The 20649-nt window shown below is 50.1% G+C and overlaps 3 long non-coding RNA genes across 5 annotated transcripts in view; 1 reads left to right on the plus strand and 2 right to left on the minus strand.

Moving 5' to 3' along the window:
- The window catches only part of LOC135362393 (uncharacterized), a 114261-nt gene extending 104857 nt beyond the window's left edge, over positions 1–9404 (minus strand). The window contains exon 1 of one of the 2 annotated variants that reach the window (XR_010407017.1): positions 9014–9404. This is a non-coding gene — a long non-coding RNA (uncharacterized LOC135362393). Of the gene's footprint in view, positions 1–9008 lie in introns of both variants that reach the window. The other variant, XR_010407016.1, reaches the window with a different exon arrangement.
- On the plus strand, positions 1958–19862 carry LOC135362392 (uncharacterized). Of its 2 annotated transcripts, none has more exons than XR_010407014.1 (3): positions 1958–3487; positions 14865–15473; positions 15576–19862. It is a non-coding gene; the product is annotated as an uncharacterized LOC135362392 (long non-coding RNA). The 2 variants fall into 2 exon arrangements; XR_010407015.1 differs by having other exon boundaries at positions 15581–19862.
- LOC123840540 (uncharacterized) lies at positions 10474–12196 on the minus strand. Its single transcript, XR_006790015.3, has 3 exons — positions 11832–12196; positions 11586–11701; positions 10474–10674 (listed from the first exon to the last, which is right to left on the minus strand). It is a non-coding gene; the product is annotated as an uncharacterized LOC123840540 (long non-coding RNA).
- Positions 19863–20649: the final 787 nt, after the last annotated feature.

Below are 20649 nucleotides of genomic sequence, written 5' to 3' on the forward strand. Positions count from 1 at the left end.
ATATGAATTGTCCATACTCCAGTGCTAAAGCAAATGTATACATAATCCACTTCCCCCAAATTATCACTAATTTATTTTTCCACTGGAAAATGAGACTAGATGGAGTCTGCAGGTCAAGCAGTTTTGCCCTAAGTAGGGGCTGATCAAAAATAATTTGAGACCCACTGCATCTACTACAGCTCCACCTCAGGAACCCTACCTACATAAAACATCCTAGCTATTCAAGAGGGATAGGTCCTGAAGCCTCCACTCATGCTAATATGGCATGCAATCACCCCCCTCCCCGTAAAATTCATTTACATCTATTGGAAAATTCAAGAGAATACTAAGAACAGGAGAACTGAATTGAAATGAAATGCCATGTAGGAAGAAGACTCTCTCAGCCACTAAGGGACCCATGTCCACCCACCAGCTTCCCAACACCTGCAGATTCAAGTCTCAACAAAAGACAAGTTCGTGTGTGCAGGTTTCTCACTGTTATAACTCCAAAGATCATATCTGCAAACGCCAAGTTATATCTGCAAATACCAAATTTAGACTGCCTTTTCCTCTCTTTTCCCTGAAAAATCTAAGCCCAGGCTAGCTCCAAAATTTGCTCGCGCCCCCTGCTTTACTAGGGTGGTGAGTGCAGACGCGAATACATGCCTGGGCATCCATGAGGGTCTTCAACGCAGGATGAGCAGCCCCCACACCAAGCCTGACAATCTGGAGTTTCGGACTTCCCAAGTCCAAAGCCACCAGTGAAGCAGGTCTTAAAGTACATTTGCAGGATGTTAGTAGATATTAAGTGAAAAAAATGTCACATTCAAATACGTTTGGGAAATGTGAGGCTAAAGAAAAGTAAACTCGCTTTCTACAGCTTTGGTTTTATTTTTTGCTTTTTGTGTTCTAATTGGAGCGTATCTCAGTTTCCTACATGGACATATATTATGACCCTCTACAGGGAGACAGACTAGGGCACGTCCGGATTGCATCTGACCATGGGACCTATTTGCCCCCTAAAAAATTTGCAGAATGAGTGCTCTGTGGAACTCATCGGTTCATAAAATTTAGCCAGTGGGCCAGATAGTCAACGAGTATGTGCTGAACCTCTATGACGTCTTAGTTGTGCTGTGTCCAGTGGTGAAGGAGGCTCCCTTGTGGAGCTCACTCAGATGCACAAAAAAATCATCACAGATCAGGGGTACCTACAAATGGTGATAGCCGCTGAGAACAAATACAAAAGTCTATGAGAGAGGTCTCATTTAGGTTTTGAGGTCAAGAGAGGTCTCTGGCAAAGTGAGGTTTTCAAGGGACACCTACACAAGAGAAGAGCTCACCGTTCAAGGGAACAACTCAGGTGAGGATCCTAAGCCAGGAGAAAACTTGGCTCCCTGGAGGAAACTGCAGAAAGCCAGGATGGCTAGAGGACAAGGGGTGAGGCAGGGAGAAGAGGTACCAGACTGGAGGTAGCAGAGGCCTGTGGATTTTATCAGAAAAATGGCAAGTAATGTATACATAAAAGCCTTCTGGCCCATGTGTGAGAAAACTGGAGAAAGCAGTCAGCGTAGGGGGTCTGAGACTGGCCTTCCATCTGCAAACCAGGATGACAGTTGGAGAACAAAGGAGACCAAGAGAGGGGATGGAGCCCCTGCCCAGCCCCAATCTGGTCTCCAGCCCAAGCTGGAAGCCTGGGTGTTCTTAGAAATGGCTCACCCTCCTGGGGCTACTGGCAGGGCAGGAGGACCTAAGCCATCTCCAAGCCTCCTGCATTTTGCTCTGGAACCAGAAGACAGGATGGGGCTGTGTGCATGAAGCAAAGGGGAGGACTTACAGCCAGAAAGCAGATCCCTGGGGCTCAGTGCTCCCAACCTTGTCACCACAGAGGACTGTTGCTGTTTGGTCCCTGTGCGGATTCAGTGGGGGATGGGGGGGGGAGAAGAAGGGGGAAGGAGACCGGGGGAGGCAGGAATGTGGTCATCCAGCCTGAGGGCAGGACAAGGTATAGGCTTCCTGGAGGTGGAATAATAATTTCATTTTCCCAGTTCACATTAGTCAGCATGAATTACTGTTAGCGTGCCTACCACGTTATAATAAAGCCTACCAGAAGTGGATCACTTAGGCTTCACGGTTCGGGTCTTGTGAAATACCTTTCATTCCTATGGTACATTATTTTCACTGGGAGTTTTGAAATCCCAGAAATAGCCCTGGAAACCCCCGCTGGGGAGCAATTTGGCGGGAAACCAGTTCCGTGGGTGCCTGCCCCAGAAGGACGCTCTCAGGAGGCTTTCGTGGCCTGAGCAACCCAGGCCTTGGCGCGCAGTGCACGTGGGCCCTGGCTTTGACGCGCTGGCATTTCAAAGGGCACTTAGGAAATTCTGAGAAGCCCCTCAGATTAAGATAAATGAGGTTTTGTCAGTGAAACAGCCTTTTCATTTCTTGTTATCGATTTTCACGTTTTCACATCTTCAGATGCGATTTGCTAGCCCAGGGCCGCATTCCAAGACACACAAACGTCATTAAGACAGCCGTTTTAAAGACTGCCATGTTTTATTGAGGCAGACAGGACAATAGATAAACATTTAATCTGTTACACATTGGCCTGGCATGGGAGACGGGCTTGGGACCGTGTGACTCTGAGGCTCTCTCATGTCTTTCCGGAAACCCTGACAATGGCCTCACCAACTGCCCACAGAAACACTGGACCCGCCCTTGGCAAACACTTGCCAGTGTTTCTGAAAAGCAGCTTCTGGAAGCCTTTTTCCACTCCAGCTTCAGAGGTTACCCCATCTTTCCTCATTCGTCATGATATTGGAGAATACAAACGCTCACGGAACTGGGGGCAGTTGGCTTGAAATAATGGACAATGACAATGGTGACCGGGGAGCATGCACTAAGCTAGGTTCCTGAGGCCACAGAACCCTCATCTCGTCCACGCTCTGAGTCTTCGGTTAATGCGGTGCGCTCGTGGGTGATGGCATTCTACGTGCTATCTCTGAGCCTTGAGCTCTTGCATCTTCGGTTCCCGCAGCTCATTCCCATAATATCCCTCTCTCACGTTTTGGAATTACTTGTTGTCCAGACCCATGACCAGGTCTGTCATTGCCTGTGAGAGACCAAGCTCACCAGCAACCACCCTGATCAGGGGACCTGCCAAATTTCTTTCATTCATAAAACTCACCCATCCAGATTAAATGGCTTCCTCAACTGCATGCCTTCGGTGCTATTTGTCAGTAAGATAGCTTTCTCTCCTGTTTTTTCACTAGGATTCCCATCCCTACACAAGGAGTATGCCCTGGCATTGTTGAGTGGGACACCAAACACCAGAGGACAATAGGAATCCCAGTCAACTCCCTGGGCCAGGCCCCAAACTGCACATGATCAGAATGCAATCAAGTCGCGGAATATTTGAAGAAGCCTTGTTCTGAGTTCAGCCCCTTTCCATGCACAAAATGGGATCGGAAAGTACAGGGTCCCTTCCCACATGGATTCTTCCATCCCAATGGAGGTGGGTGACAGATGCAGCTCATTTAAAATAATTCAGTGACAATGACAAGATAGGACCAGATGCCACTGAGTAGGTATCTCAGAGAGAATCTAGGTAGATTCTCCCAGAAAATAACCCAGCCCCAGCTGCCATATAATCTTTAGGGGCGTCTGCCCCCAGGATCAGTAATTTCACATTCCATACAGATTTGCTGCTACAAGAGAACACACGACTCACTCTAAAGCCAAATGGAGATTTAGGGTCATTTGTCTAAAGTCATACTTGTTGCTGAGAAATCATTGTCTTTATTCTGCAAACAGCCAGTCAGTCCCCCCAAATCCACGCCGGGCTCCATTGCCAATCATTTGAACTCTGTCCTTGCTCTCAAAGCTTCCTTGCCTCTCCAAATGACCCTCTGGTCAGCCCCATTAGTGGACATTTTTATTCTTGTTCCCAGCATAGAATTGCTGTAGCAAATCACAGAATGGACACATACCAGCGGACTACTCAATTGCCATTAGATGCTCCTTGCCTTCTCTGAGTCCTCTGTCTTCTCTCATGGATTCCCTTCACCTCCCCCAAACACCCACTCCCTACCTTCTCCCCAGACCCCTCTGCCTACTTCCTCCCCACATGAGGTCTTCACCTCTTCCTTTACTGAGAAATCAAAGCCGTTTGCTTCCTGTGTTTTCCAGAGCATCCCAACATCTCACTGCCTCTCATGTCTTCCCGCCCCAGTTCCCAGGCTGCTGCCCCTCCTCCAGGCCCAGCCCCCCTTCTCCTCCAGCATCTGGGCTTTCGCTCCAAACCATGCAGATTCCTACAGTGAAAAATAACCGGCACTTGAGCCAGTTCTCCAGGCAGTTCCATCGTCTGCCCCTGTTCACGTCTTCTCTGGGACACTCTCCTGGAAGGATACAGATCCAGGCTCGTTCCACTTCCTCCCTTACCCCTTCCTTTTATGAACCCCGAGAATCCACTACTAGTTTTTCAGCAGCTGAAATTGCTCTCTGGGTGGTCAGCTCTTCACACACGGGGCTGGCCATGACACCTCTTCTCCTGGCCCTGCAGCCTCTGACCTTGCTGGCCATCACCTCCTTCCAGGAACTCAGCTACAAAGGTCACGCACACTATACTTTTCTGCTTCTCTCCCGCTCTCTCTTGCTCTTTTGGCTCCTAGCTGGGCTTTTTTCCATCTCCCCGGCTCCACAAATGTGAATGCTGCCTAGGGGCATCCTCCATACTTCTTAGGTCTCTGCCTGGCTTCCACTATGGCCCGTCTCCTCCCCAGCCCCGACATAGTCACCCAGCTGGTTGGGCATTTCCAGCCTCACATCTCCCCTTAGCACAACCGAGCACACCCACGCTGAATCTTTACCCTCCCCCCCCCCCATACCGGCTCCTTCCCTAGACATCCCTTGTCTCTTCCAGAGGTGCCATCTCCTTCCCAGGTGCTCTCAGATGCACAAAGGAGTTCTGAGTTTTCTGCTTCCCCTCCCCTGATCTTCCCCACCCCAATCACAGCCGATCCGTTCTATCGATTGCTTCTTCATGAACCACCTGTTTTGCATTGTTCTCCTCTTCAAACCCTGAGTATTCCCCTAATTTAGGCTTCATCCCCTCATGCCTGAATTTTGCAATGACCTCTTAACCAGTCTCCCTTTGGGCTCATCCATCCTGCACCCGTTCCCTGCCTCCAGGTCTTGAAACCCAGCTCAGATCATCTCACCCCCCTCTCCAATAATACCGACAGTGGTACTTACTGCGCGCTTACAGCGTGGACTTTCTACAAATAATCCCATCGAGTCCCCTCTACAAGACTGTGAGGTACATCCTATTAGCATCCTCCTTTTACAAAGGGAAAACTAAAGGCCCAGAGATCCAGTACTTGATACAGGTCACGTGCCCCACGGGTGCCAGAGCTGGGCCGTGAGCCCGGCCTGCCAGGCTCTAGCGTTCAGGTTCTAACCTCTTGAACTCAGGAGGTCTTCCTCGGTCCCCTCAGCGGTTTGCCTGTCCAGAGACCAGAATCCCTTTGCCCTGCTCCGGGCCTCTAGAACCCGCTTCTATGCTGCCTGACCAATCACTAACTCCCTGCATCCAGACAGACCCGTCTGTTTGCCGGAGGACCTCTGTTTCCTGCCAGGAGCTGTTCTCCTTTGCCTTGTTTCTAGAAGGAATTCCTGAAGCAACCAGGCTCTGACTGATAAGGCTGTCATTCATTTATTCATTTGTTCAATAAAGATTTAAATATTGCCTGCGCCACCAGACACTATGTGAGGTGCAGAATACTGCAGATAATAAAACAGGCATGGCCTCGTCCCCATGTGCTTACAGTCAAGTGACTTCCAAACCCTGCTACTGTCCTCTGACCCCCGATGCAGACCCCACACAGAACCGGGCTACATCTCCTCCCAGGCTTCTGCATGACCCCCTCCAGCCACAGTCCCTGCTAGGCTCCCGCTAGGGAGTTAGGGGGCTCAGACCCTCTTTGCATGCCAGGTAAAACCCATGTTTTGCCAAAGCTGTGAGGGTGTTGCCAGGGGACGGATACTCCCTCTCAGGAAAGCTCAGCTCCAAGCCCCTTTGTGGTCAGGAGGCCGTGAGTCAGAGATGAGCTCCAGAGGTCAAGCAAAGACTTGAGACAAACTCTTGTTGTGTTGCCACCCTGTGTCTAGGCACAGGGCTGGCTTTTGCAGAAAACTGGGCAAGCAACCTCTCAGGGAGGGGCAACTGTTATACCCATTTTACAGAAGAGAAAATAGAAGTTCACTAGCTGGGACTCAAACTTGGTTCTGACTCTGAAGGCTTTATTCTCCCCACAATTCCCTGCTGCCTCCATATTCCTAGCATCCTAGATTTCTGGGGCCACACAGGCTAGAGACGGAGGTCAAGAGCAAGATCAGTGGGGTTTGATTCCAACTGTGGATCAGTGTTCCTTTTCACGTCTCAAATACTGTGTTTCCTCTTGACTATGCTTTATGTATTTATCTAGTTAGGTGGTTGGCAGAGGGGGAATGGTGCAGCGTTCCTTAACTAACTGTAGGAAACTCTGAATGAAGAAAGATTTAACAAAACTCCAAAGGTGTTCTTTTGAAGGTCCGTTCTGTGTCTTTTCTTGCCAAACACTTGGTTATTTGGGGTGCTCTGGGAAGGGGCGCAGGTGTTAATGGCTGAGGGAGCCTCACTTTCTCTCCAGCAAAGAAGTGACCTGCCTTTGCCCTGGAGTGGGGATTTGGGGGGCTGTCTGGCCTTAGGCAGAAAGCAGGGGACAGGCTGAGCATGAGGCTTGTGTCTGGAAGGAGGGAAGGGGCCTGGGGGCTAGGACAGCTGAGCACTGCTGTGCCCAGGAGAGCAGCCAGAACGGCTGACGTCTCACAGGTGAGCCTCCCACAGGCTGGACACGGTTCAGGCAGGAGGACTCCGGCAGGTAGGGCTGAGCCCGGGCAGCAAGCAAGGCTTGAGCTCAGAGGGCATCGTTCACAAAGGGGGCGGACCAGCTGGCCTCGAAGCCCCACAGTGGGGTGGTGGGGTGGGGTGGGGATGGAGGCAGGCGCTCAGCCTGTGAGCTGGACAAAAGAGCCAGGGAGGAGGGCACTGCCATCAAGGTGCCCAGGCGCTCCAGCTAGACTCTGGGTCTTTAGCAACCAAGCCTCTCCAGGGCTGCCAAGCTGCTGCCCGTGATCCCTCTCTCCACCCTTTCCAATCTCCCTCCCCTCCCTGTCACCCCCCCACCCCGTGGTCAGGGGGTGGCTTCTGCATCTGCTTCAGGGAATGTGTGTGGACCCAGCCGCAGGCAACCAAAGCAGCGTGGGGACAGCCATCCTGGCACACCGTCCAGGCCGGGCCCGGCCACCCTGCGGAGAGCGCATAGTTCTGTTGGCCCAGCCTAGGCCCCTCCACCGAAAGTCTCTGCTTCCTCCATTCACAACCAGGATTTCTCACGCTGGCCTCTGCGTGAATGCTGGTTGTAAGCTGAAGGTGCCACGACCATGCATATTTACAATAACTCCATGAGAGATTTCAAAATGGAATTCCAGGGAAAAGCAAGCAAGCCACCGAGCAGCCATCTTCTTCGACATTTTCCCTGAAGTGTCAGGGAATCAAGTTACACTGACCCAGGATGGACCCACGCGAGAGTGCGCAGGCACATGTTTTAGGTACAGCCAGAAGCCCTGGACACTTCTACTTAGAACATAGCACTTGGGCTCAAGGCCTGGCACTCGCTAGCTGTGTGTTATTGGGCAAGTCACTTCACCTCTCTGAGCCTCTTTCTTTGTAGTGAGGTATAAGGGGGGGGCCTCTCACATGTTAAGTATGGGGTTTGGTTCTGCTTGCCTGACTCAGGTGTCTCCTTCCCCCCTCACCCTCTTCGGGCTTGAAGCTGTTCTCCAACTCTGACAGTGACCTTCCCAGACTGAGCAGAGGGGACTGAACGAGAGTGTTGCTGCGGACATTGGGTAGAGCTGAGAGTTCGTGTCACATAGGAATTCTCACTGCTGTTCCTGCTCCAAGCACAGGACCAGAGTTGGCAAATAGCGGCATGCTTACTCTGCTCCTCACACACCTGTGGCAGACATCCCTTATCATCCAGCACTTTTCCTGGCCAGTGATGTCTGCAGTGGAGTGGAGGGAAGAGGAAATGTAGAAAAGAAAGCTACTGGCCATCGTGCACAGTATTTATAGCTTAGGATACCAATGTGGGGCTCCACACAGGGTCAGATGCTCACCCCTGGGCCAGTTAGCTGCAACTGAGGATAAGGGTAAGAGGCAGAGTCTGTAAGAACATAGTAGCTACCATTCAAAGTCAAGAGAAACAGCTACTAGAAAAAAGCATTTTATTCTACTCAGATTTTTCTCCTCTAGAAAAGACACTACCCAAGGTTCTCAGGGGTACCAAGCCATGTGAGAGATGAGCAAAAAACCCAGAGACGTTAAGTGGTGTGGCCAAGATGACCTTCTAGAAAGGGCTAGAACTCCTAACTTCAGTTTCTGTGCTTTTTACCTGGGGGCAGGCAGCAAGGTTTGCAAACAGCCACGCATTACTCAGCCAACCTCACAGAGGCCCAGACCCTACAGCCAGAGGCCAGCCCTGAAAAGTGAGACCCAGGGAGCCCTTGGCCAGGATCTAAGAGCTGAGAAGCAACCACAATGAAATCCAAAAGGCTCTTTAGAGAAGCTTGCAGTTTGGGAACAATCCCGCTAAGTCATAAATGCTTCGAATTCCTCCGCTTTTGCCTCCAGAATTTCTGGCAGCCCCGTGCAGAGGGTGAGTATTCACGGACAGACACTGATTCTCCTCTGCTGCGGAAGGCCAGGCCAGGCCAGCCCCGAGACCGGGAAGCCAGCACACCAAGTCTCTCCTCTAGAAATGGCCAGAGGAGGGCAAGGCTGTTGCTGAGGGTGTTGGGCGCCCACCCAGATCCCCCTCAGGACCTGGCGCTGATTCCCTTCTTCTCCCCAACCTCCCCCAGGTGCTCCCACTGCACCAGCGACCTCAGCCAAGGAAGTGTCCCCACCCCTGGGACACAAGGACTGGTACCTTACTTCCATCCATCCAGGGCATCTCGGCGCTCCGGTGAGAGGGTTGAGTCCTCCTGGCAGGCGCCTGGCAGTTTGGCTTCTCTCCCAGGCCTCACCGCAGCTGCCTCCTCATAGGGGCTGTCCCTCACAGCTGTTGGTGCTGTGATCGGTGCTCCCGACAGGTGTATCTCATTCGCTCGCAGGTGCTCCTGCCGTTGCGCCCGTCTGCCTCGTGCGGCCTCCCCGCATCTCCAAGCCTGCAGCCCGGGACCCTGGCCCGCTGCAGCCAGGGCACTGAGAAATCACCGCATCCAGCCCTGCCAGCTCGCAGGTGGACAGCCCGCCCAGGGCCACAGGACCTCTTGGTGGCTAAGCTAAGCTGGCCCTAGGGGCCTCTGACCTCACTGCCCTCTGCTTTCGTGGGATGATATTTAAGCTGCTAACGTGCTTGACACCCACTCTGTCTATAAGCATTTCTGCTAATCTTCACGAGCCCATAAGGGAGGGGTTATTAGCGTCACATTTTGCAGATATCAATGAGCTGCCCCAGGTTGCACAGCCCAGAAGTGGTAGAGCTCAGGTCTGCACTGCTCTCCAGCGCATGTGCTTTGCACTAGCCACACTGCTTCTAGCTCTTGTGGGAAAATGGAGCCTTCGGCTTGTTCATGACCCATGCAAGACCCACGTGGGTCCTGGCCCAAATGTGGCCCAGGGGCAGAGTCGCTCCTTCTGCAGGTCAAGTTCTCGCCCATTCCTCGGGGCAGCCCTGCCCGCCACCATTCCAGCCCAGGGGAGCCAGGGATTGCAGGGTCAGGATTTAAATCAAATGCCCAGCAGCTCCCCAGGGATGTCCCCAAAGGGGATAGAAATACGTCACACTCGTGCTCTATCTACTAGACTAAGTCAGAATTATTGCAACTCAAGACGGGGCTTGATGAGGAGGCAGTAGGATCCTTCTAGGATGACATACGATGAGGGAGATATGAATATAAAAGCCCCATTGATAGGGGCGCCTGGGTGGCTCGGTGGTTCAGTGTCCGACTCTTGATCTCAGTTCAGGTCTTGATCTCAGGGTCATGGGTTTGAGCCCCGTGTTGGGGGCATGCATGCATGCATGCATGCATAAATAAATTTATTTTTTTTAAAAGCTTCATGATAGACCAGCGGGGAAAGAGAAGGGAGGGATTACCCCTGCATAGGGGAACAAGAGAAATGGGCAAAAAACCAGGTGGGCGGGCCCACCTGTCCCTGTAGGCCCCTGCTCTGCTCCCGCATGTGCACACACACCCCCGGACCACGTGCACCTCAGACAAGGAGGCCTCCCCCCGCACGCTCAGCCTCCTTCAGGCCCAGGGCCCACAGGGGGCACCCTCAGCGCCCCAGTGACATTATTTTACTCATGCCTAGTGGCCAAGGCCTAAGAGGCTGTGATCTGAGCAGTGGCCTATCACCATTCCCCCAACACACCCAACTTCTGCCTCAGTTTCCCTTCCTGGCACTCTTATTTCCCCACGGAATTGTTACTGATTATGAGTCCACGCTGCCTGACTGAGATTCTGACAGCGTTCCCAGACAGTGCTCCCTTTGCTAGGGGTCGGGAGTAAAGGATGTCGGTATCTCTGCTCCAAAATCTGGCCATTGTTTGTGGTGCTCCTCAAGGAGACAGAGTTCCCAGAACTTCGCCACTGTGGATGACAGCAGAGTTCTGGCGATCAGTAGCCCAACCATGAACGGTGGTCAGAGGCAGCAAGCACTGTGGCTTCGGAAGCTCAGACAAGATTTAGGTGGGGTGGACGTGGGAAGAGACAATCATGGTGGCTAATATCCAACATCAGGCAGAGAGGGATGGTTCTGACCCCCTGCCTAGCTAGTGACCAGGAGCTTGGCAGATTCAAAGCTTCAGGGAAATCCTTAAAGGGCTGAGCCCCAGGCCAGGAAAGGCCCTCAAGGGCTAGGCTCTGACTGCTAGGCTAAAGGACTGAACTATATCTGGGTCAGCAATGATAGCCCTTGAGAAGGTGGGGCCAACCAGGGGGAAAAGTGAAGGGTCTTGACCCAGGGGTATTCTTGCATTCAGTAACGTTGACCTAAGAAGAGCCAAGGGTAATCAGTCCCCAAAAAGTAACCCAGAGTAGGCCATTGTATACCCCAGGAATGCACGTAGGAGACCTGTGCTCAGTCTTGGGCAGAAGGGTTCAGGCTGGAGAGCACGGCTGGCCCAGGTATAAGGAGTCCTGAGCCCCATGTTCAAAAACCAACTCCACTCCTCAGTGGCCAAGAGACCTTGGGTCAGTCACTTCACCTCTGTCTCAGGTGAGTCCCTGCAGGAAATGGATGGACCATTCCAAAGGAGTGAGCAAGATTAACAATGGGATGGTTCATGGGAATTTAATGAAGGAATGATTTTCAAAGTTGGGGGCAGGCCTGAGGGAATCACTGAGGGGTGGTGACACGCTGGAGACCAGCAGCACTGGGCAGCCGGTACCATGCCAGGGCCAGGGGCACAGGGGTCTTGTGGGGACCCAGTGAGACCGAGAGCTGCAAGGAAGGGGCCGCTGGACAGGAGCTGTGGCTTTCGGTGAAGGAATCTACTTACCACCGGCAAACTGAGGCCAGGAAGGGAGGAAGCAAGAGAGCATGAACAACCTCCTTTCTACTCCAGCCTTCCAGCCTCCTGCCCAGAGGCCAAGGGAGGCCAGCTGTTGCAGCCTCCTGGAGCACAGAGAAGGGTAGGGAAAGTTTGAAAGCAGGACTGCAGGGGCAAATGGAGAATATCCCACATGCCCTCTCTGAAAACATTTTCTTATTCAAAAAAGAAGGAAACAATACCTGTCCTGCTTACCTCCAAGGAAGCTGTGAGGATCAGGCAAGAGGTTCAGACTCCAGGGGAGGGGGAACTGGGTGACTTCTGAAGTCCCGTTCAGCTCTCAGAGCCTAGGATTCTCAGCAAAAATCACTAGGAAGAAGGACTGAGCAGAGCACCTGGGAGAGAAGAGTCTGGAAGCTCAGTAGAGCCAGTCTGGAGCCATAGCAGAGGTCAAGCTTGAGTTTGAGCTTAAGTAGCCACCAGAGTAGCAGCCGGCCTCCTTAGGGGACCGTGGGTGTATGGGAAAGTATAGGTGGGGTTAGAAGGCCAGGTTCAAATTCTGGCTTTGCCCCTTACTAGCTGTATAAGGAAAGGTACTAAGTCCTTCCGTCTTATCAGCCTGAACTGTAAAAATGGGAATGAACTCTCAGAGGCCTGTTATAAGGATTAAATTCAAAGAGATGCTACGTCACCATGCCTGGCATATGAGGTGTTCTCCTGAAACAGGAGCTCTTTCCTTTCTTAGGGACACAGGCTATGGGAGGAAACGGCACAGCCGTAATGAGGAGCGGTGGAAATAAAAGTGAAAAAGCAAGTGAGCTCAGTAGTGGTTGCCTATGAAACCAGTCCCCCAAAGGAGGTTTGGGAAGGTCTGCAAGAACCCCAGAAATGCTATAAAACAAGTAACATGAGGCCGTAGAGTGACCCCATGTGACTGTCCGCAGATGACTCAGCCTGGGGTGGAACAGGACTGTCCGTGGTCCAAAGCACGTACCAGCCAAAGCCCCAGGTCCCCCTGGCGGCTGGCTCATCATGTCTCAGTGACCACATGCTTTTTCAAAGGGCAACCAGTGGCTTCTACCCTGGCGGTTGGGCCAGGCGTGGAGCGCAAAGCCTGGAGCTTTTACTGTCCTCTGGGTGAGGAGCTGGCTCCTCATTAGTTGAATGAGGGACACAAGTACCAAAGTAGCAGCTCTGGACGGAGACTGCGGTTCCAGATTCAGCTCCAGCTTCTCCCTGAGGCTCCTTCTGTCTTCTCTCACCTGCAGAATAAGAGTGATAATAGCCTCCCAGAGGACTCAGAGCACAGGGACCATGGAAGAGAGTATGCCCCCGAGGGCGCAGCTTGGTCCAGCGGCCATGCCATGGCTCGCAGTGCTCCCTGAGGCTGCAACCGCAGAGAAGCCACAGCGGAGAAATGACTTCTCCTACCAGAGGCCCCGGCGAAGAGCTAACTCTTGCCCAACCCAGAGCAGGAGGGAACACACACGGATTGGAACTGAGAATACAAACATCCAGGCCCCCAGACTCTGAGAGCCATGGTCATGGAAAGAAAAGAAGCCCCTTCCTACTCTTTGTCGGGGAAAAATGACATCTGAGTTAGATTGGTTCCTCTCTGGGTGTGCTTCTTGGGCCACCAGACCCCAGAATGATTCCAGGAAATGCTTGTGCTCTCCTTCCCCAGTAGGATGCACTGGCATCCACACCCAGGAAGCCAGACACTCACAGTCTAATATTTGTGCCCAACTCTTTGGAGAAGGACTCCTTCTGGAAACAGCCTGGACCTAATGCCCTCAACAGCACCAAAACTCCAGGCGCTAGAACTTAACTTAAAGGAGAGAAGACCAAGCATCCCAGGCCCAGGATCTCTTGAACTCAGCCCTGGAGTCAGAAGGGGCAGTCTGGACCTTCCTCTGTGTGTGGCCTCCTTGCCCCACGTCCTATGCCCCATCCCTCCTATTCCAGCTCTCTGGACCCAGTTGACAAGAGGCAGTTCTTCTGGCAGTTCCTGGGCATCACAGCTGCTCCGGATGCTGGGCCAGGACCTGGGGGTCCAAAAAGGCCTAAGATTTTATCCTTGCCCTCAAAATGCTATCCTGGCTCCTGGCAATAGGTGTGGGTGAGAACAGAAGGTACAGAATAGGAGTAAATGTTGAAAGAAGAGCAGGAGTTCGGTCATGAAGGACCCCAAACATCAACCTAAGGGACTATCTTTGTCCCCCATTCAGGGACTGGAGAGGGTCTCTAAAGTTGTCTAAGTGGGGAAGCAATAGGATCAGAGAGGGAAGGAGGGGCCCCACCTGCTCTCTGAGCCCGTGGCTCCCTAGCCACCAGAGCCACGCCAGGTCAGCTTCTCCAGTCCACAGAGTCCAGGGGCCAGGCTGGCTTTGCCCTTGCTCTCCGACTCACTTTACCCCACCCCTCCACCCTCCTTGCCAGCATGACCAGGGCATTTGGATGGTCTTGTTGAAGACCCAGAAGTCCGCTAGACTTCACAGTCTAATACAAATGTTAGAGTACTGGCATGGAGATAGGTGAATTGGGTTTGAGAACCAAATTTCCCCTCTGAATGACCTTGAACAGGCCATGACCCCTTTCGGAGCTGGGTTCTACTTCCAGAGGATAGCCGTGCCCATTACTGTGAGGGTACAATGAGATCCTGTGTGTCAAGGCAGGTAGTATGTGGCCTGGGGACCCAGAAAGAGGTCAATTCATGCTTCTGGATGTAAACCTGACTAGCAGTTCAGGCTGGGGTCTCTGCAGGAGGAAGTCCAGCCAGGCCCAGCCCAGCAGGACAAAAGTTCCCTAACTGGGAGAATTCCAGGGATCACCAGGATTCTGAGACCATATCAGGCAGTGCTCTGACCCCTCTGCTGTCCCGGGGGGTGGCAGGGGCCGGGGCTCCACTCCAAGGGTTTATGGGCTATTAATAGTTGGTGGCAGTGGGGCTGCAGGCCACTGTCCAAGGGACTCCTCTTTCTCCTCTGCTCTCAGCTGCACTGCTCTTTAGAAGCACTGAGAAAGAGTGGTGTTCGTTGGAAAAGCTAGTGGGGGAAAGAGCATGAAATCTTGCCTGGAGAAGACCATCACTTTCCTCAAATTGTTTCCCAACAAATGTCTTTATATTTCACTTCTCTGTTTCCAGTGAGGTAAACAAAAGCCTTTCGTTTCGGCTTTTTCTTGAAAGTAATTATCTATAAATAGGAGTTCACATGGAAAGGCACTTTGACGGTTTTCTCATTTAATCCTCATCCTGAGGTAGGGGCTAATTTTATCCCCATTTTGCAGGTAGGAAAACTGAGTTTCTGAGAGCTTATGTGATGCAGCCAGAGCTGCAGGACTGGTAATGGCATCACCAGGATGCACCTCAGGATGTCTGCCTCCAAGCCCCGCACTCCTCCGGCCCCCCACTGCCTGCCATCTCCCTGAGAAATCCCCTCCAGAGGCTGTGCAGAGTTCCTCTCCGCAGAGCACAGGAACAGAGAATTCCAAGGTTGGAAAGGACCTGCTGCATTTCCCACACAAGGCAGGAACCCCTCCGACAATATTCCTGGCGGATGCATGTCCTGTTTCCCGGAAGAGGAAGTGAGAGGAACCAACATTAACAAGGCCAGGAAGGAGTGTATTATCTAGGTGGCATTTGTCTACAAAAAAGCACAAGTTCTGACCTGACTGGACTAAACCATAAGGAAAACTCATCTACATAACAAGAAGTCCAGCGCCAGTTAATTCAGTGGCTCCATGACGTCATCAGCGACCCAGGTTCTTTCCCGCATACAGCTCGGCCCCCCGTCAGGGGGTCGGTGTTTCTCCACACGGGCTTGCAATGGCTGCTTCCGTTCCAGGCTTCATAGGCAGCCTCAGTGATAGCCAGTGGAGGGCGGACAGGTTTTTTTGGTGGGTTTTTTTTTGGGGGGGGGGTGAGAGTTTGTTTATCCTATGTGTCTTCTTCTTCCCTGCATCCTTAGTGACGTTCCCTCCTCGTGTCTCCTTGGCCAGGACAGAGGCTCATGGCCACCCTGAAGCCACGACTCACAGGCAAAGGGAATGAGATCACCAGAAAGACTGGCCCGAAGAGTGAGGATTGCTCCTCCCTGAATTATGGAGAGGGGGCCTGGAGCCCTAAGTACAACCAGGATTCTGTCTGCAAGGAAAAAGGAGAGGGTGGCTGGGGAGCTGACCAACTCTCTCTGATCCTGGGGGATGCTGTTTTCTCGAACTTGCTGGTGAAAATCACCAAAATTGACAACTCCATGACTTGAACCTTTGTCTATTGGACTTTGTCCTGCATCTCACTCACTGCTATAATTCCAAGAGGGTTCAAAACCATGCTTTACATGTAGATGGTGCACAACCAACCAGCTTGGTTTAATGCAACAAACATAGAGGTTGCTTCCTACGTGCCAAGTGGTTGGTAATACGCTGGAGATACAGCGGTGACCAAGGCAGAGCTTGAGCTTATCATCTGGTACCTTGTAGTTATCATCATTATCATCATCATTATTATTAAATAGTACTATTCTTGTTATTTTCAACCAACATTTACTCAGCACACATAATATGCTAGACATTTTGGAAATATAGAACATTCATGCCAGGGCTCGGGATAATTTTTGTATCCTGTTTGGCAGATAGGAATGCTTAGGGACAAGGACTTACTTGCCCAAAGTCTCACAGTTCATGGGTGTCAGACCCAAGAACAAATTCAGGTGTACCTAAGTCAGAGACCACCTTCTTTCTACCAACTGTATTCTCTGTCCCTCTCAACCTACTAAACGCTCTAGTTTACCAATTTAAAAAAAAACTGTAATATTAAGCCAGTATATGGATATGTAGGTCCCAAAAGTTATCATAAGACCTATTTTTGTCTCTCCTTGTCTTTTTTGCTCTAGTCAGTGGAGATTGCCCCTCCCCTACCAGGACATGCAAAATTGGGCAGTTTTATCATTTTCTTCTGACTTCTAGTACCTCACTTTTTTTTTTTTAAGATTTTATTTATTTATTTGACAGAGAGAGACATAGAGAGAGCAAGAACACAAGCAGGGGGAGCGGGAGAGGGAGAAGCAGGCTTCCCGCGGAGCAGGGAGCCCGATGTGGGGCTCGATCCCAGGATCCTGGAATCATGACCTGAGCCAAAGGCGGACGCTTAACAACTGAGCCACCCAGGCGCCCTCACATTACGTTTCTAACAAAATAATCAAGAGATTAAAATGTCTCCTCTCCCTCGGCTGAAGACCTTGCCAGGAAGAACTCACCGTCAGGGAAGTGGGACGCTTCTTCTCTCTTTACTTTTTAGATAATGAATTTTCCTCAGGTCATTCCATTTCCGGAATCCAGCAATTCCTCCATTTTGAATGTTAGACCTTTGTTACCAGCAGCCTTCTGGAGCTGCCTCAGGATGATCCAGAGAACATGTTCGAAGATGCCACAGGTGAAAATAAAAGTCATTTGTTAACCAGCTTTGCTCAGAAGTGTCCTTCTTGACACATCATGTGGTTCAGGATCCCACAGCTCCACTATGAATCCACCCTCCTCTTTGTCACCAACACTTGTTGGTGCAAAGCTCAAGCTCTGCCTTTTTTGCTGGGTGTTGCTGAGGTGCACTCTGCTCAGAGTCCATCTCCCTGTCTGGGTTGAGGATGCTTTTTGCCCTAAACCAGATTTGCTGCCATCCTCCTGGGAGCCCAGAATTTGGGAGATAGGCAGTGAGCCATCTAGCCCAGGAAGGCTATTTTAAAGAAATTATAAGAAATTCAATAAAGGGGTGTTTGGGTGGCTCAGTCGGTTAAGCATCTGCCTTTGGCTTAAGTTGTGGGATCGAGCCCCATGTCAGGCTCCCTGCTCAGCGGGAAGCCTGCTTCTCCCTCCCTCTCCCCTGCTTCTCCCTCCCTCTCCCCTGCTTGTGCTCTCTCTTGCTCTCTCTCTCTCTCTCTCAAATAAATAAATAAAATCTTAAAAGAAAAAGAAATTCAATAAAGCAGCCCTTCCTAAGCCTGTCATTTTTTCCATATACTGTACCCATCCACTCTACCTTCTCTCATCTGGGTCTCAGTTTCCTCCCTTTTGTTTGCCTTAGTTTTTCTTGTCCCAGTCTCTTTTCCTGGACTCTAAATAAGGCCTTCTTACCCATAGCCAGTGCTATAGCCTAGCAAGAATCAGCAGAGGCCTGAGGTTCAGGTCACAGGTTCAAATCCAGCTGTGAGTCCTAAGGTAAGAGACTCAACCTTTCTAAGACCCAATTTTCTCTTTAGTAAAATAGGGATGATAGTTCCTAGCTCATAGTGCTGTCGGTGGATTAAGTGGGATCTTTTGTGTAGGAAGCCTGGCATATTGTCAGATACACAATCCATAGTAGTCAGCCCCACACCACATAGCCCACCTAAGTAGACTCACTCAATAGAGGTTTCTTGAATTAATCTGAAATAAACATTTTCTAGATTTCCAGGCTGCCCTGGAAGGTTTCCTCTACCACCCTTATCTCGGCTTAAAAAAAAAAAAAATCAGAAGCAGGGTGCCCAGGTGGCACAGCTGGTGGATCGTGTGACTCTTGATCTCGGGGCTGTGGGTTCAAGCCCCAGGTTGATTGTAGAGATTACTTTAAAAATTTTTAAGAAATTAAATTTTTTTTAAAAAATCAGAAGCTTGAAAGTGGAGGAGGGACCAGAGAGAGGGCAATGAAGTAAGCCGGATGCTAGAAGCCCAGATTGCCTTTGGCTCAGTCTGGATTTGAGGGAAACCTGGAATTACTGCGATTTCATCACAGCAGCTGGTCCAAGATAAACCTGCCAGAACCGCTCAGAGGCCAGATCTGGATTGCAGTGATAGCTGGGGCCTGCTGAGAAGCAAGGAAAAACTATTTATCTGACATTTTTTCAACCCCAACCAAGAATCTTCTTTGGCTCGAGATGCTGCTGGGACCGGTTTTCATTTGCATGGAGCTCATCTGAGGATCTGCGCCTCTGACGGTGGAGACTTCTTAGAAAGACTTCCATTCCCCTGCCTCCTTTCCTCGTGTGCTTTCTCATGATTCAGAAATAATTACCCATCCAGGAAAACTAATCCCTGAGTCTTACTTGTGCATGGATTTTGCCAGAACCTCACATATAGGTTCTCTCTGATTCAACTCCACACATAGCCTGTGTGGGCCTGAGCATCAGCAAAGATGGCCGCCAGAGAACATTTGCCCTTCTTCCAAATTGGCAGCCTTCTTCATCTCATTGAAGCCATGTTAACTGATGTGGTACATTTTAATACATTTCACCGTCTCAAGCTGTGGCAGCAAATTTAGAGTGTGAATCTTCCTAACAGCTGCTCCTAGAGTGGCTGTCTGGAATCTCTGCATCCTTGACCTGTTGGTGTCAACCAAAGAAAAACTTGTCCCTGTATTATATATCTTGGGGGGAGGGGGGGCTTAAGACAAGCCCGTCTGAGCTAAAATACCACCGTTCTTATAATATTATGAAGACTCTACACTTTTCAAACAGGTAGCATTTGGGGAGTGGTATAAATATTCTAGGAATTAAAAGAGTGAGTTTTTTTGAGAAAACGATCCAGAATGTGTCCAATCAGATCAGCATTATCTGCCTCCAATCAGGTACTTTATTCTGATGATATTGCCTTAGGAGCCTTTTGCATGCCTTTGGTTTATCATCCTTAGTCAGAGCTAGGCACATGGATGGTCTTGGCTGCATTATTGCCATGGCCAAAGATCAGACACAAGTGTTCATTGATAGGGGACTAGCTAAATCAATTAGGATACCACATCCAGTCAATAGAATGGCATATAATCATTTAAAAAAAAAAAAGTGATAATCCGAAGGAGCACCTGCACCCCAGTGTTTATAGCAGCAATGTCCACAATAGCCAAACTATGGAAAGAGCCCAGATGTCCATCGACAGATGAATGGATAAAGAAGATGAGGGATATAGATATACAATGGAATATTACACAGCCATCAAAAAATCTTGCCATTTGCAACAACATGGATGGAGCTAGAGGGTATTATGCTAAGCGAAATAAGTCAATCAGAGAAAGACAATTATCATATGATCTCACTGATATGTGGAATTTAAGAAATAAAACAGAGGGGGGTGCCTGGGTGGCTCAGGCGTTAAGCGTCTGCCTTCGGCTCAGGTCATGGTCCCAGGGTCCTGGGATCAAGCCCCACATCGGGCTCCCTGCTCCCCAGGAAGCCTGCTTCTCCCTCTCCCACTCCCCCTGCTTGTGTTCCCTCTCTCGCTGTATCTCTCTCTGTCAAATAAATAAAATCTTTAAAAAAAAAAAAAGAAAGAAAACAGAGGATCATAGGGGAAGAGAAGAAAAAATTAAACAAGACAAAACCAGAGAGGGAGACCAACCATAAGAGACTCTTAATCAGAAAACAAACTGAGGGTTGTTGGAGGGAAAGGGGTGGAGGGATGGGGTAAGTGGGTGATGGACATTAAGGAGGGCACATGATGTAATGAGCACTGGGTGTTATGTAAGACTGATGAATCACTGACCTGTACCTCTGAAACCAATAACACATTATGTGTTGATTAATTAAAAAAAACAAAAAAATAATAAAAAAATTTTTTTAAGTGATTCACCAAGAACAAACAATAAGTGTTATTATGAAATAATGCCCAAGAAATATAGTTAACAGTTAAATCTGGAAATACACAAGATCCTGGTCATATTGATCATCTCTGGGAGGAGAACCAGGGGCAGAGGCTCAAGAAGAAGAAGTTTTTGTCATTTCTGTACACTCTTGAGTTTTGTACCTTGTGTTACCCATATACACGATGATAAAATGGTTGATTTTTCAAAAACTGCGTTCAGGGTCTAGCCCGAAGAAAGATGGTCCAACTAACTATATCATTCAAACAGTTATAATCACAAGAGCTCTCATTTGCTGAGCAATTACTCTGTACTGGCCTCGTGTTAGGGTTACTTACACATTTCATCTGATTTTCCCTTCAAAGCAATCTTAAGAAGTAGGTTTTACCGTCTTCATTTTAGAAACAAGGATACTGATGCAATGAGTTTAGGAAAGTTGCCTGAGGTTACACAACTCACAGCAGGCTAACCCGG

This window comes from Mirounga angustirostris, unplaced genomic scaffold, assembly GCF_029215605.1.
Source record: "Mirounga angustirostris isolate CCGP_5_RB_7025 unplaced genomic scaffold, mMirAng1.0.hap1 SCAF_13, whole genome shotgun sequence".
In the NCBI taxonomy this organism is placed as follows: Eukaryota; Metazoa; Chordata; class Mammalia; order Carnivora; family Phocidae; genus Mirounga; species Mirounga angustirostris.